The 14,395-nt window shown below is 48.5% G+C and overlaps 2 protein-coding genes across 3 annotated transcripts in view; one reads left to right on the top strand and one right to left on the bottom strand.

Moving 5' to 3' along the window:
- Positions 1–8,910, bottom strand: part of CRYBA4 (crystallin beta A4) — a 39,984-nt gene extending 31,074 nt beyond the window's left edge. For both annotated transcript variants that reach the window (XM_058431628.1, XM_058431629.1), the window contains exon 1: positions 8,777–8,910. The gene's annotated coding sequence lies outside the window, so the exon portion shown is untranslated. The remainder of the gene's footprint in view (positions 1–8,776) is intronic.
- Positions 8,911–9,062: 152 nt separating this feature from the next.
- TPST2 (tyrosylprotein sulfotransferase 2) overlaps positions 9,063–14,395 on the top strand; it is a 64,604-nt gene continuing 59,271 nt past the window's right edge. Inside the window, exon 1 of the mRNA XM_032139050.2 lies at positions 9,063–9,117. The gene's annotated coding sequence lies outside the window, so the exon portion shown is untranslated. The remainder of the gene's footprint in view (positions 9,118–14,395) is intronic.

The following is a 14,395-nucleotide window of genomic DNA, read 5'->3' as shown; positions in this document are numbered from 1 at the left end:
GCAGGGGAAACCCAGATACACCTGTGAGATGCTGTCCAAGGATACTAGGTAAGAGATGGTCCAGCCGGGGCATTTGTGCAGCAGGTCAGAGGAGGCAGGTTGGTTTCTGGGTCCTGAATGGATGTGTTGGGGTGGGGGACAAGTACTTGGCCTTACTCATTATGAAGACCGCACTAGGAGGTTGGTATTATACTTACTCTCATTTAACACGTGAGGAAATTGAGGTTCAGAGAGGGGAAATGATTTTCCCAAAGTGACACAGTAAGCAAGTCAAGACTTGAATTTAGGCTGTCTGGCTCCAGAGCCTGTACTCTTCAAGACGAATCTATAGATTTTTTTCTAACTCTAGCCAGTTGAGCGTCCCCCTCAGGACTTTTTGCACTGTCTGCATGCCACCTGGTCTACTTTTGACAATATTTTTATTTAAATAGACTTATTTTTTGTCCTTAAATGCACTGATTTGTAAATAAATCTTTATAATGCTCCAAGAAGTGGAAAATCAGTATCATATACATAGAAAACAATCACATAGGCCAGGCGTGGTGGCTCACCCCTGTAATCCCAACACTGTGGGAGGCTGAGGTGGGTAGTTCACTTGAAGTCAGTAGTTTGAGACCAGCCTGGCCAACATGGCGAAACCCCACCTCTACAAAAATTACAAAAGTTAACCCAGCATGGTGGCGTGGGCCTATAGTCCCAGCTACTTGGGAGACTGAGGTGGCAGGGTCACTTGAAGCTTCAGCTTGGGAATTCCAAGGTGCAGTGAGACATGATCATGCCACTGGACTGCAGCCTAGGCAACAGAGTGAGATCCCGTCAAAGAAAGAAAGAGAGAGAGAGAGAAGGAAGGAGACGAGAGAGAGGAAGGAAGGAAGGAAGGAAGGAAGGAAGGAAGGAAGGAAGGAAGGGAGGCAATCATATAAATAAATCAAATACAATTTAAAGAAGACCAAGTATCAAATTTCCAGCAGACACTACTGCCCGCAACCTGCTCACTCTTTGACAAAATGGGAGATTAGCCAGTGTTGAAAAGTGTGAAAGAGGGCCGGGTGCGGTGGCTCACGCCTGTAATCCCAGCACTTTGGGAGGCCGAGGCAGGCAGATCACTTGAGGTCAGGAGTTCGAGACTGCCTGGCCAACATGGTGAAATCCCATCTCTACAAAAATATAAAAAGTTAGCCAGCTGTGGTGGTGGGTGCCTGTAATCCCAGCTACTTGGGAGGCTGAGGCAGAAAAATCGCTTGAACCAGGAGGCAGAGGTTGCAGTGAGCTGAGATCGCACCACTGCACTACAGCCTAGGCGACAGAGTGAGACTCCATCTCAAAAAAAAAAAAAAAAAACAACTAACAAAAAAAGAAAAGTGTGAAAGATGTTTGCACCAAACTGAGACTTTTTTCCTCCTTGATTTAATCAATAAAGGTTGAAAAGAGCATCGCTTTCTTGTATCTGATTCAGTGTTATTCAATCCTGAGGCTGGGGTCCATCAAGAATCATCTCATTTGGAAATCTCTGCCAGACATTATTGTTTCCCATATCAACAGTTAATATTGGTTGATGCTATTAATCATTAATCTATGCAGACAGCCTGGTGGAACGGGGTGTGGGGGTTGCTATGGATATCTTCCTGGAAGAGGGAATATCTGAAGGGGGCCTTGAAAGATGGAGCAGGAACTTGCTTGATGGAGAATAGGGGAGATGATATTCCAGGCAGAGCAAACAGCAGTGTCTCCGCTACTCCATATGGCACCTTTGTGCAAATGATAAAAAGATGCCTCTTCCTCAAGACATTTTACTGCCATCTGTTAGAAATTATTCGTATAAATCTTGGATGTCTACCATGTGAATGTGATATCCTTGTGCTGTGCCCAACGTGCACAGCTGTACTTGGCAGCCCTGGAGCACCATGAACAAAGGCATAGAGGTTGAGAGAGTTGTGGTGGGCCCCAGTGAAGCTTACTGAGGTGAGAACATTAACTTGGTGGTTGTGTGGGCAGAAGCGCAGGGTGGGATGGATACACTTGTACGTCGGGAGATAAAGCTGGCAAGAAAGATAGGGCCTCATGACACCCCACCCTGTGGTTTTGCTGAGCTTCAAAGTTGAGACACCACCTCACATAATCTTGCACAGGTCTCACTCACCTTCCCTCGTCTCACTTTGATTCTCCCCACCTCAACACTCTTGGCCAGCATCTTGGACTAGAAGACAGGGCTGTCTGCGGACCAGGATTCATGGACAGAAATCAGGAATATACGGGTATTAACCCTGCTGTACTGTTAGAAGTTGGAAAGAACTAGGCAAATTGCTTCCATTCCCTGGGACTTGTTTTTCCCTTCTATAAAACGACAGCTCAAATACCCATCAAGCCCCAAGATTCTGAGGTTCCAAAGTTCCATGACTCTCTAAGGTTCTGATATTTATCTCTAAGCTTCTGTGATTCTCCAATTCCAAAGCCAAGCCACGTGGATCCCCATTCTAAGTTCTTAAGTTACGTGAGTAAAGCTCTAAATTCTACTCCAGTGGAGTCCAGCTTCACAATGATACGAGCCCCCTGAAATTAACTTCCATAGTTCTTCACCTTCAAGGTCCTATTGTTGGTAAGATGCACTATGATTTTATAATTCCAGGAGGAAAAAGAGAAATACTACCAATCAAAATATAACACAATTGTTTTCTGATCACTCAGAATTTTTATACTTATTGAAAGAATTATTTTCAACTTATTTAGACATAACAGATTTTTTTTCAGTATATCAATCTGATAAGTCCTATAAAAGGTAAACATACTAGAAATTCATCAGTTAAGTCAGTTCTAAAACCTCTTTGCGGCCAGGCACAGTGGCTCATGCCTGTAATCCCAGCACTTTGGGAGCCCGAGGCAGGTGGGTCACTTAAGGTCAGGAGTTTGAGACCAGCCTGGTCAACATGGTGAAGCCCCATCTCTATTAAAAATACAAAAAATTAGCCGGACATGATGGTGCACACCTGTAATCCCGGTTGCTCTGGAGTCTGAGGCAGGAGAATACCTTGAACCCAGGAGGCAGAGGTTGCAGTGAGATCGTGCCGCTGCATGTCAGCTTGGGTGACAGAACAAGATTCCATCTCAAAAATAAAATAAAATAAAATCTCTTTGCATTGATAGTCCAGATTCTGGCCTGGCGTGGTAGTTTACACCTATAACCCCAGCATTTTGGAAGGCTAAGGTGGGAGGATCACTTGAGCTCAGGAATTTGAGATCAGCCTGGGCAAGACGGTGAGACCTTATCTCTACAAAAAATAAAAAATAAGCTGGGTGCAGTGGTGCATGCCTGTAGTCCCAGCTACTGTGGAGGCTGAGGCAGGAGGATCCCTTGAGCCCATGATTTCCAGGCGGCAGTGAGCTATGAATGTGCCACTGCACTCCAGTCTGGGGAACAGAGCAAGATCCTGTCTCTAAAAACAAAAACAAGGCCATACATGGTGGCTCACGCCTGCAATCCCAGCACTTTGGGAGGCTGAGGCAGGAGGATCATTTGAGCCCAGGAGTTTGAGACCAGCCTGGGCAACACAGGGAGACTACATATCTATAAAAAATTAAAAACAAAACACAGAGTCCAGGTCTTCTGGATCACTTTCATCTCACAGGCATTTTTTTTTTTTTTTGAGACGGAGTTTCACTCTTGTTGTCCAGGCTGGAGTGCAATGGCCCGATCTTGGCTCACTGCAACCTCCGCCTCCCAGGTTCAAGCGATTTTCCTGCCTCAGCCTCCCGAGTAGCTGGGATTATAGGCATGCACCACCATGCCTGGCTAATTTTTTGTATTTTCAGTAGAGATGGGGTTTCTCCATGTTGGTCAAACCGGTCTCAAACTCCCAACCTTAGTTGATCCTCCCCCCTCGGCCTCCCAAAGTGCTGGGATTACGGGTGTAAGCCACTGCGCCTGGCCTCACAGGCATTTTAAAATGTGCATATTAGCATCACTGAAACAAGATATGTACACTTGGCAAAATAAACACCAGAAGAAAATAACAATTAAAGTCATTTTATATTTAATGTATTGTTTGCTAATGAATTTATGAATAAACAAAATGCCTTGTAATAACAAAGGAGGACATATAAACTTATAAGCAAAAAAGAAAGAATAAAGACTAAAAGAAGCAAGTTAAAGAAAATATCATGTAGTAAGGCTGAGAGTGAGTGTGACTTAGGAACCATAAACCTGGTGTTCCTTCCATGGGTCCTAGTTTCAACATATCTCTCAAAACGTGAGCATCTCACCACCTGGAGCAGAATTTCAGAGCTTAAAGATAAGCCACACTTTTGCCTTCAAACCAAAACTAAGGTTTCATTTCATCAGGTGCTCAACCCAAGAAATCGTGATGAGTCCAAGTCTAATATTGACGGAAACCACTGAAGCTGGACTTCCCAAGGGGCTATGTTGCCTTCAGCCTTTTTGAGGACTTCTCCAAGGCAATTTTGACTGCTCTAAATGCTGGCTTTTTATTTGTTTGTTTTTGTTTTTTGTTTTTTGTTTTTAAGCTAGAGTCTCATTCTATTGCCCAGGCTGGAGTGCAGTGGCACGATCTCAGCCCACCACAACCTCCACCTCCCAGGTTCAAGCAGGAGTGTCCCTAAACACTGGCTTTAAAATACAGTGCCTGAGGAAATTGGGGACTTCATATTGTTTCAAGGCTAGATAGATCCCAGCTTGTGAATCTTTGAGTCTCAGGCCTTTGGAAAGGCAAAGCATCTTGATTACGAGAGAGCGGCTCTCATTCTCATCGACAAGAGGCAACCCATAATCTTCTAGACACTGGAGCACAAGCCCAATGCCAGCAGTGTGTATATGTGGGGTGGAGGCAGGAGGATCACCCAGAGGCATTGAATGCTTTTGTGCCAGCATGAGATGCTGATAGATACACAGCAACTGGGCTCTGGGGAAAAGACACGGTTCCAGGGTGCCCTGCAGAGGTTCTAAAGAGATGAGCCTTGTTAGAGCCACACTTCCACGACAGCCAATCACCTGGGTCAGATACTCAGGATCAATGAATGCTTTGTGAAGCCTGGATCCCCAGCTAGGAATAATACTACACCCTTCCAGCAGAAGAAAACCTGCTCACTTACTTTTACTTCCTGCCCACTGCCGAGCCACTGCCTTCTATCAGTGTACTAGAAAGGGTCAGAGAGACCTGAGTTTGCATTCCAGCTCTGACAATTACCAGCTATTATCCTCAGCCAAATCAAATTACCTGCTGGAGCCTCTGTTTCCACATCTGTAAAATGGGAGTAATGATAATAAAACACCAAAAGCTTGGAAAGGGTAAATGATCAGCTTAAATACAATAATTATAAGGTGTTTAGCATATAGCAAGCACCTGAATAAAGTGTTTTTTGTGGTTGGGCATGGTGGCTCACACCTGTAATCCCAGCACTTTGGGAGCCCAAGACAGGTGGATCACTTGAGGTCAGGAGTTGGAGACGAGCCTGGCCAACATGAAGAAATCCCATCTCTACTCAAAATACAAAAATTAGCCAGGCATATTGGCACATGCTTGTAATCCCAGATACTCAATAGGCTGAAGCAGGAGGACTGCTTGGACCCAGGAGGCGGAGGTTGCAGTGAGCCGAGATCACACCATTGTACTCCAGCCTGGGCAACAAAGTGAGACTCTGTCTCAAAAAAATAAATAAATAAAATAAAAATAAATAAAGTGGTTTTTAAAAAATTTTTAATTAAAAAAAAAAAGTAAAGACAAGGTCTCACCATGTTGCCCAGGCTGGTCTCAATCCACTGGGTTCAAGCTATCCTCCCTCTTCAGCCTCCCAAAGTGCTGGGATTACAGGAGTGAGCCATTGAGCCTGGCCTAAAGTGTAGTTATTGACATAGCATCAACCTCATTCTCTTGAATGTCAGAGCTGGAAAGAATTTTTGGATCAATGTGTATTATGCTACATCTATTCTTCCTGCTTTTGATAAATATTGACTGAAGACCTCTTAAGTACTGGGTTTTGCCTAGACACTGGGAAGACAGGTTGGGGAGGAAGACAGAAGAGGTGTCTGCTCTAGGTGTTCCCAGCTGAAGATGCAGACAGGAGGAATGAATTATTTTGTCTGCCTTCAAAGTCACATCAAATTCCTGGGCTGCACAGTCTGGTGTCTGGTCCACCACGATGTCCTGAGGGGCAGTTAGCCTTCCTCAAGGAGGCGACAGACAGATTGAGACCTGGAAAGGTTCACTGAGCTAGGGGTACTGAGAGGAGAAGTCCCAACCTAGACAACGAGACGATCATTCTGATCCTCCTCCTTAGCCTCTCAACTGAGATCTGCCAATTCTGTCTTCCAAACATCTCTGGAACCAAAATGCCTCCTCCATGCCCACATCCCCTCTCTGGGTTCCTGAATTATTTCAACACCGTCCAAACCAGTTTCTGCCTGTTTCTTCTTCATGCAGCACCAGAAGGATCTTTGCAGAAAGTCAGGCCCACCATGCCCTTCCCCTGTCGAACACCCCTGTCTCTCCATCACCGCAAGAGAAAAGCCCCGACTCCTTCCCACGGCCCACAAAGCTCTGCAGCATCCAGCCCTGCAGATACCTCTGATCTCTTCTCTCACCTCCACCACATCCTGTCCACTCTGCACTTCATGCAAGGCCCCACACTCGCTTCCTTCCTGCTAGGCCTTTGCACCTGCGGATTCTGTGACCAGTGCACTCTTCCAAGGATCCCCACCCATGCCTCTGGCATATATACACCCCTGGCCCTCCCTCCCTGGACCAGGTTAATCTCTGCTGCTCCTGCCTCATCAGTTACAGGTGCTCACTTCACTGTGAAGGCTTGTTGAAGGATCTAGCTTCCCCAACTTGGACCTTTGTCCTCCTGTTAGCTGCTGAATCTGTGCCTAGCACAGAGAGCTCAGGAAATACCATTGCTAGAATGTTATTAAACAAATGCCCCCATTCAGACCTCTTCCTCTGATCTCCATTTTTTTCATCCACAAAAGGACATTATAAGACACCCTGCTGGTGTTTAATTTATGTGTCTATCAGATCAGTCATATGAAGTCTCTAACATGCATGCAATAAACACTATGTAATGTTGTTGTATTGTTTCCAGACCAGTAATGGCTGGCTCCATGGAGGCAGCTTTATCAGTCCCAGCATTTTCCATATGGCAAGCACTATTTATTGGACACATGAATGAATGAATGAATGAATGACCAATGAATGAACACATGGCTGGCCATGGGCAAATTACTTAATAATATCTGTGTGCCTTAGTTTCTGTGTGTGTGTGTGTGTGTACTCACCCAGGATGGAGTGCAGTGGTGCGATCTACACTCACTGTAACCTCTGCCTCCTGGGTTCAAGCGAATCTCGTGCCTCAGCCTCCCGAGTAGGGGAAATTACAGGTGAGCAGCACCATGCCCTGCTCATTTTTTTTTCTTTTTTTTCTTTTTGAGACGGAGTCTCACTCTGTCGCCCAGCTGGGAGTGCAGTGGCATGATCTTGGCTCACTGCAACCTCCGCCTCCTGGGTTCAAGCGATTCTCCTGCCTCAGCCTCCTGAGTAGCTGGGACTACAGGCATGCACCACCATGCCCAGCTAATTTTTGTATTTTTAGTAGAAACAGGGTTTCACCACATTGGTCAGGCTGGTCTTGGATTCCTGACTTGGTGATCCACCCACTTTGGCCTCCCAAAGTGCTGGGATTACTTTTTTTTTTTTTTTTTTGAGACGGAGTCTCACTTGTTGCCCAGGCTAGAGTGCAGTGCGATCTCAGCTCAGTGCAACCCTTGCCTCCCAGGTTCAAGCGATTCTCCTGTCTCAGCCTCCTGAGTAGCTGGGACTACAGGCATGTACCACCACACCCAGCTAATTTTTGTGTTTTTAGTAGAGACAGGGTTTCGCCATGTTGGCCTGGCTGGTCTCAAACTCCTGACCTCATGTGATCCACCCATCTTGGCCTCCCAAAGTCATTTTCATATTTTTATTAGAAACAAGGTTTCACCATTTTGGCCAGGCTGGTCTTGAACTCCTAGCCTCAAGTGATCTGCCCACCTCGCCTCCCAAAGTGCTAGAATCACAGGTGTGAGCCACCGCACCTGGCCCAGAAACTTATTTTAAACAGATAATATATACATATGGCAAATAGAAAGTTAAAAGAGAATAAAGAACCAAAGTTCACAGTGAAAAGTAAGCCTGCATGCCTACCCTACCTTTTCTTCAGGTATTCAATGCACAAGCATATGATGCATAGATAGGTCTATTATTTTTCCAATTTTACACATGAAGAAGCAGAAGCACTGAAAGGTTATAGAACTTAGACTGTGCTGAGATTTATCAGTCAGGAGTTTTGTTTCATGTGTGTATATTAGGGCTTCACAACCTTTATGCTATTCGGCATTTTTTGCCGGGTTTTTTTTGGGGGGTAGTGGCAGGGCCGGGGTGGAAAGGGTGTCCTATGCACCGCAGGATGTTTAGCAGCATCCCAGGCCTCTACACACTAGATGCCAGTATCGCCTCTCCACTTCCCCAGTTATGACAACCAAAAATGTCTTCAGAGATTGCCAAATGTCGTGGTGGTGGAGGGATGTCAGGGCAAAATCCCTGATAAATGGAGAGAATGTGGTATATCCACAACCCCCCCCCCCAAACCACTGGTGTGTATGACTATACATCAGACCACCCCTTTCCTTTTTCCGTGTTTTACACAAACAGCAGCACAAATACACCCCGCTGCAGGTCTACTTTTCTTTTCTTATACCACTTTTTGGTGATCATTCCACTTCATTGCTTACAGGCAGAAAGGAACTTCTCTTAAACAGAACTGTCCGGGAGAAGTGGTGAGCTGCCCGTCCTAGGGGTAAGCCAGCGAGCAGACAGGGGCTTCCAGGGCGGCGGGGCGGGGCTCCCGGGGCGAGCCTCCGGGAAACTCCCCTGCCAGCCTCTGCTCACCTCGCGGTCGCCAGGCGCAGTGGAGGGGATGGGGCGGGGCGGGGCCGCGTATCGGGCCCGCCCCCGTACGTCACGTCGCCGCGGCCCCGCCCCCCGCGCGGGCACCTCCCCCTTCCCCGGCTGGGGCGGCTGGAGAGCCGGGAGTCGCTGGGTGCGCGGGGCTGCCTCGCCGCGACTTGCCACGGTAGGTGGCCCTGGGGCAGCAGGGGTGGCCTCGGGCTGCAGCCGGGGGCGCGGGCTCGGGGCCGTGCGGGTCGGCCTCGGGCGCCTGGCAGCCCTCCGTCCTGGCGGCTGCCTCCGGGCCCGGCGCGACTGCCCGGGCTCCGGGGCTGGGAGCTGGGATCTGGGAGGCAGGCAGGCGGCGCGGGCGGGCGGTTCTGGGATCCGCACCCGCTCGGCGTCCCGAGCGCTTTCCGCGGGGTGCGGCACCCACCGGGCCCCCGTTACCGCGCTTCCCGCTTCGGACCCAGCGCCTGGGAGACGCTCAGCGTCTGTTGGGGGGGACTGAGGGGGAGGGCGGCGCGTCCCCGCCTTCGGAGTCCCCAACCCCGCTCAGGCGCGCGGGGACCCCCAGGCGGGCGTCAGGGCGCGTGGAAGTTAACTTGCAGCAGCCGTGGAGTTGCGAGGAGCGTCAGAAGTGGAGGCGTTGGGGGCGGAAATCGTCGGCTGGGGAGGTGGGCGCTGGGAGCACGGGGTTGGGAGCCCTAGTGAACTTGGAGGTCACTGGTGGGGAGCGGAGAGGAATTTGACCCGAGGATCCCACCCCCGCCCCCAACCTCCCTCCATAACCTCCGCTTCTCAGTGTGAGCTGGATGGGAGGTGCCCGGAAAGCCGGGGCTGGGACGGGTAGCAGGGGACGGGGAGCATGGGCTCAGAGGCTGAGCACGCCTGACCTGGCAGAGTCGTTGTTAGATGGGACAGAGGTCGAGGTCTGGCATTCCCACTCAAAGGCCCGTTCCCTAGGGAAGGAACCATCCACGTCAGCACAGTCAGTAGAAAGCACCGTGCCTAACATCTTGCCCCCTTCCCCTTTTACAGATGGGGAGACTGAGGCTTGGAGAGGTCACCTGCCCGTGACCCTAGGACCCACAGCTAGGATGTGGCAGAGCTGAAACTCACTCACAGGCCTCCTGACTTAATGTCCTTGGGGATGTTGAGGAGGCGGGCTGTTGAACTCCTACTTATCCTAGAGAAGCCCCCTCAAGCAGCACCTCCTCCGGGAAGCCTTCCCTGGCATTCTCCTGGTATTGTTGGGTGCTTCCTGTTTTGAACCCCACAGAGTTAGCCAGCCCTTTTTCTCACTTCCCAAGAGACATTCCCTTGCATGTCTGTCTGCCAGACCGGGCTGTGGCTGGACACCTCTCCCTAGCCTCCATGTGGTAACCCTTTCATCTCAGCAGGGTGGTCTGCTGGTAAGGGTAGGCTTCTGGATTTGAACAGATCTGTGACTCACACCGGATTTAGGAGTGATGTGGCCCAGGCGACCCATTTTCCTTCCGATCTAGCCTCAGTTTCCATAACTGTAAAGCTGGGTTTATTTCATTGTCCTAAAGGAATTGTTGCGTCATTTCTGAATCCCCCCACCCCACTGAACCCCGATTGTACTATTATTTACTTAATATATATCTTTGTATCACCTGATTTTTAAAAATCTCATGCAAACTTCTGTATAACAGCTTTGTTGAAATACAGTTCACATACCATACAATTCACCCTTTTAAAGTATATGTTTCCGTAATTTTTAGGATGTTCAGAGTTGCGCAGCCATCACCACTGTCTAATTTTAGAACATTTTTATCATGCCTAAAAGAAACGCTGTTTCGTGGTCACTCCCCAATCCTTTCTTCCCCTATCTGTTGGCAACCGCTTACTGACTCTCAAATTCTCTGTGAATTTGCCTGTGCTGGACATTTCATATAAATGCAGTCATATACTATGTGGCCTTTTGTATCTGATGCGTTTCACTTCAGAGAATGTTTCTAAGGTTCAGCCCCTTGCAGCCTGTATCAGTACTTCATTCCTTTTTTTTTTTTTTTAAGTACTTCGTTCCTTTTTATGGCTGAATAATATTCTATTATGTGGATATACCACATTCTGTCCATTTGTCAGTTGATGGATGTTTGGGTTGTTTCTAATTTTTGACTGTTATGAATAATACTGCTATGAACATTCATGTACAGGTCTTTGGACATACATTCTCAGTTCTCTCAGGTATATTTCTAGGAGTGGAATGATTGGATCGTAAGGTAACTTTAGGTTTCACCTTTAAATATTTTTTTAATTTATTTTATTATTTATTTATTTATTTATTTATTTTGTAGAGATGGGGGGTCCCACTATGTTGCCCAGGCTGGTCTCGAACTCCTGGTCTCAAGTGATCCTCCTACCTCAGGCTCCCAAAGTGCTGGGATTATAGGTGTGAGCCACCGCACCCAGGTTTAACCTGTTGAGGACCTGCCAGACTATTTTTCCAGAACAGCTGTACCATTTTATATTCCCACCACCAGTGTGTGAGGGTTCCAATAATCTTAAATACATTTAGTGTTCTCTGAAGCAGTCATAACCCTTGAAATCACTGGCTTTGATGTGTTAGTTATAAACTATTTTCAGGCCAGGCGCGGAGGCTCACGCCTGTAATCTCAGCACTTTGGGAGCTAAGGTGGGCAGATCACCTGAGGTCAGGAGTTCGAGACCAGCCTATCCAACATGGTGAAACCCCATCTCTACTAAAAATACAAAAATTAGCCAGGTGTGGTGGCACGCACCTGTAATCCCAGCTGCTCGAGAGGCTGAGGCAGGGGAACCACTTGAACCCAGGAGGCGGAGGTTGCAGTAAGCCAAGATCAATCATACCACTGCACTCTGGCCTGAGTGACAGAGCAAGACTCTGTGAAAATACTGAAGCAAGGAGAGGCAGTGTAGGACCCAGTGGCTTACAGAGCCCACCGCAGGAGCTGGCACACAGTATTAAGAGGGGGTGAAAGGAAGGTGGAAGCTACTTGGATCCTCCCACCCCAGGCCAGCCCAGAGCCCCCTTGCCAGCTGAGGCTTTGTGGAGGCCAGGGAGACTCTCCATGGCTCTCCTAGACCATAACTGAAGGGGAAGACTTGTCCCTTGACCCCAAAATTAAGTCTAGTCCTGCTCACACCCTATCCGGACCCCCCCACGCTACTCTGAAGGTAACCTCTCTGAGTGGCCACAAGAGTGTCCTATGTGAGTTGCTGCTTATTTCAAGAGGGGCCACCCCCCAGGCCTGAGATAAGCAGTCCTGAGTTACAGACGCTTCATCTGTGAACATTCTGCACACACATCTTCCCCCTCCTCTCAGCATCTTCCCCACCCCTAGGACCCTGTGTTTCTTCCTTCACGCTCTTTGCTTCAGCAAGAGGCTGCACCGGAAGAACTCAGGTCAGAACCCAGCATTTTCACAGAGGAAGAGTTCCTTGTAGGTAGTTAGTTCACCCCAGCTTGAACCTGTGCTCTGCTGGTTCAGGAACTTAGACCAGCACTTATCTGCGTGTTCCTGTTTCCTGACAACTTGGTTCATCTGGGCAGCTGCTGTTTGGGAATGGTGTTAAGACCACGCCTCCCAGCCGCTGTATCTGGCACCTTGTGACTTTATTCTTTTTTCCATACTTGCCTTTGCTTGTCCTTTTAAAATCCTGAATTCCTGTGCATTAAGAAAGCAGCCTAGGCCAGGTGCATGGCTCATGCTTGTAATCCCAGCACTTTTGGAGGCTGAGGTGGGTGGATTGGTTGAGCCTAAGAGTTCGAGACCAGCCTGAATAACATAGTGAAACTCCATCTCTACAAAAAATACAAAAATTAGCCAGGCGTGGTGGTGCGCACCTGTATTCCCAGACAGTCGGGAGGCCGAGGTGGAAGGATCGCTTGAGCAGAGGTTGCAGTGAGCTGAGATCGCACCACTGCACTCCAGCCTGGGCAACAGGGCAAGATTGTAGGGTATTAGGTCAATACACAAAAATCAATTAAATATTAAAAAAAAAAAAAAGAAAAGAAAGCAGCCTAGGGACATGAAGACAGAGTGGGAAGGCTCCCTAGGCAAGGAACTGCCACTCTCTGGGTCTCAGTGTATCCTACTGAGGAATGGGCATAGACCATTCAGAACTAAGATGTGGTGGTACCTTGGGATCAATTAGGCTGTTGAAATGTATTATTATTATTATTATTATTATTATTATTATTATTATTTTTGAGACGGAGTTTCGCTCTGTTGCCCAGGCTGGAGTGCAGTGGCGTAATCTCGGCTCACTGCAAGCTCTACCTCCTGGCTTCACGCCATTCTTCTGCCTCAGCCTCCCGAGTAGCTGGGACTACAGGCGCACGCCTGACTAATTTTTTTGTATTTTTAGTGGAGACGGGGTTTCACGGCGTTAGCCAGGATGGTCTCGATCTCCTGACCTTGTGATCTGCCCCCTTCGGCCTCCCAAAGTGCTGGGATTACAGGCGTGAGCCACCACGCCTGGCCTGAAATGTATTATTGATGTGACTTTGTGGGTGTATTTGTAGCAAGAGTGGCAGATCAGATATAGCTTCACAGCCTGGGGTTGGTGACCAGAATGTACTTTTTTGGAAAAATGGGTGTGGCTTGTGTGGCTTTGATGCCCCATGTGGCACCAGGGAAGCTTCTCTGGGTAGCAGCAGCTCCTGCTCCCTGACTTGCTGCCTATTCCTATTGCTTGCAAGTCCCCGTGCTCTCTGAGGACACACATGTACCTGGTCTGGGGCCCCTCCAGAGGTCTGGGATGACTATCCCCTCCCCTGTCACTTCTCAGGTCTCCCCCACCCTGGACTGCAGCCAGAGGAGGATTTGTGGGAATGATTCATTCAGAGCTGCCTGAGATCTTGGCCAAGCCCCAGAAATTGCTGGGAAGGACCTCAGAGGGCAGTGCCCACAGGCCCTAGGGAATGTCTGGGGCTGATGGCCCAGGGAGAAACGTCTTATCCTATGTGCTCAGATGGCTGGCAGCCAGCCCGTCTGCCGAGTGACTTTTTGTATCAGTAAGACTTTTGACCAGGGCTTCTGCAGCCAGAAAGCAGGCAGGCAGCCCAGAAAGCAGGCAGTGTGATAGGGAGCTAGGCACACTGGCCTGTATTAGAATCCAGGTGCTCCACATCTTTGTGGGGCTGTTGGCTGTTTCTCTATGCGTTGGTTTTCTCATCTGCTGAATGCAGGTATAAGTAGGACCTATCTTCCAGGGGTGCTGGATGGAAGGGAATGGTGGTAAAGCACTTACCTTGGTACCAGGCAAAAGCTGAGGCCCTGGGGTTAAACAGGCTCTTTGGAATTTTGAACATGTTCGTTTGTGAACCTTAGTTCCTCCGTCTGTCAAAAGGCAACAATTATAAATGCAGCCAATATCAACAGGGCTTGCTGGGTGCCAGACACCGTTCTAGGCACTGTATGTGCTTTAACTCATTTAATTCCCCCAACAGCCAT

Source organism: Hylobates moloch, unplaced genomic scaffold, assembly GCF_009828535.3.
Source record: "Hylobates moloch isolate HMO894 unplaced genomic scaffold, HMol_V3 SCAFFOLD_19, whole genome shotgun sequence".
NCBI classification, from domain to species: Eukaryota; Metazoa; Chordata; class Mammalia; order Primates; family Hylobatidae; genus Hylobates; species Hylobates moloch.
Note: the sequence above shows the minus strand (reverse complement) of the source record. Positions and strands in the feature narration are given on the sequence as shown.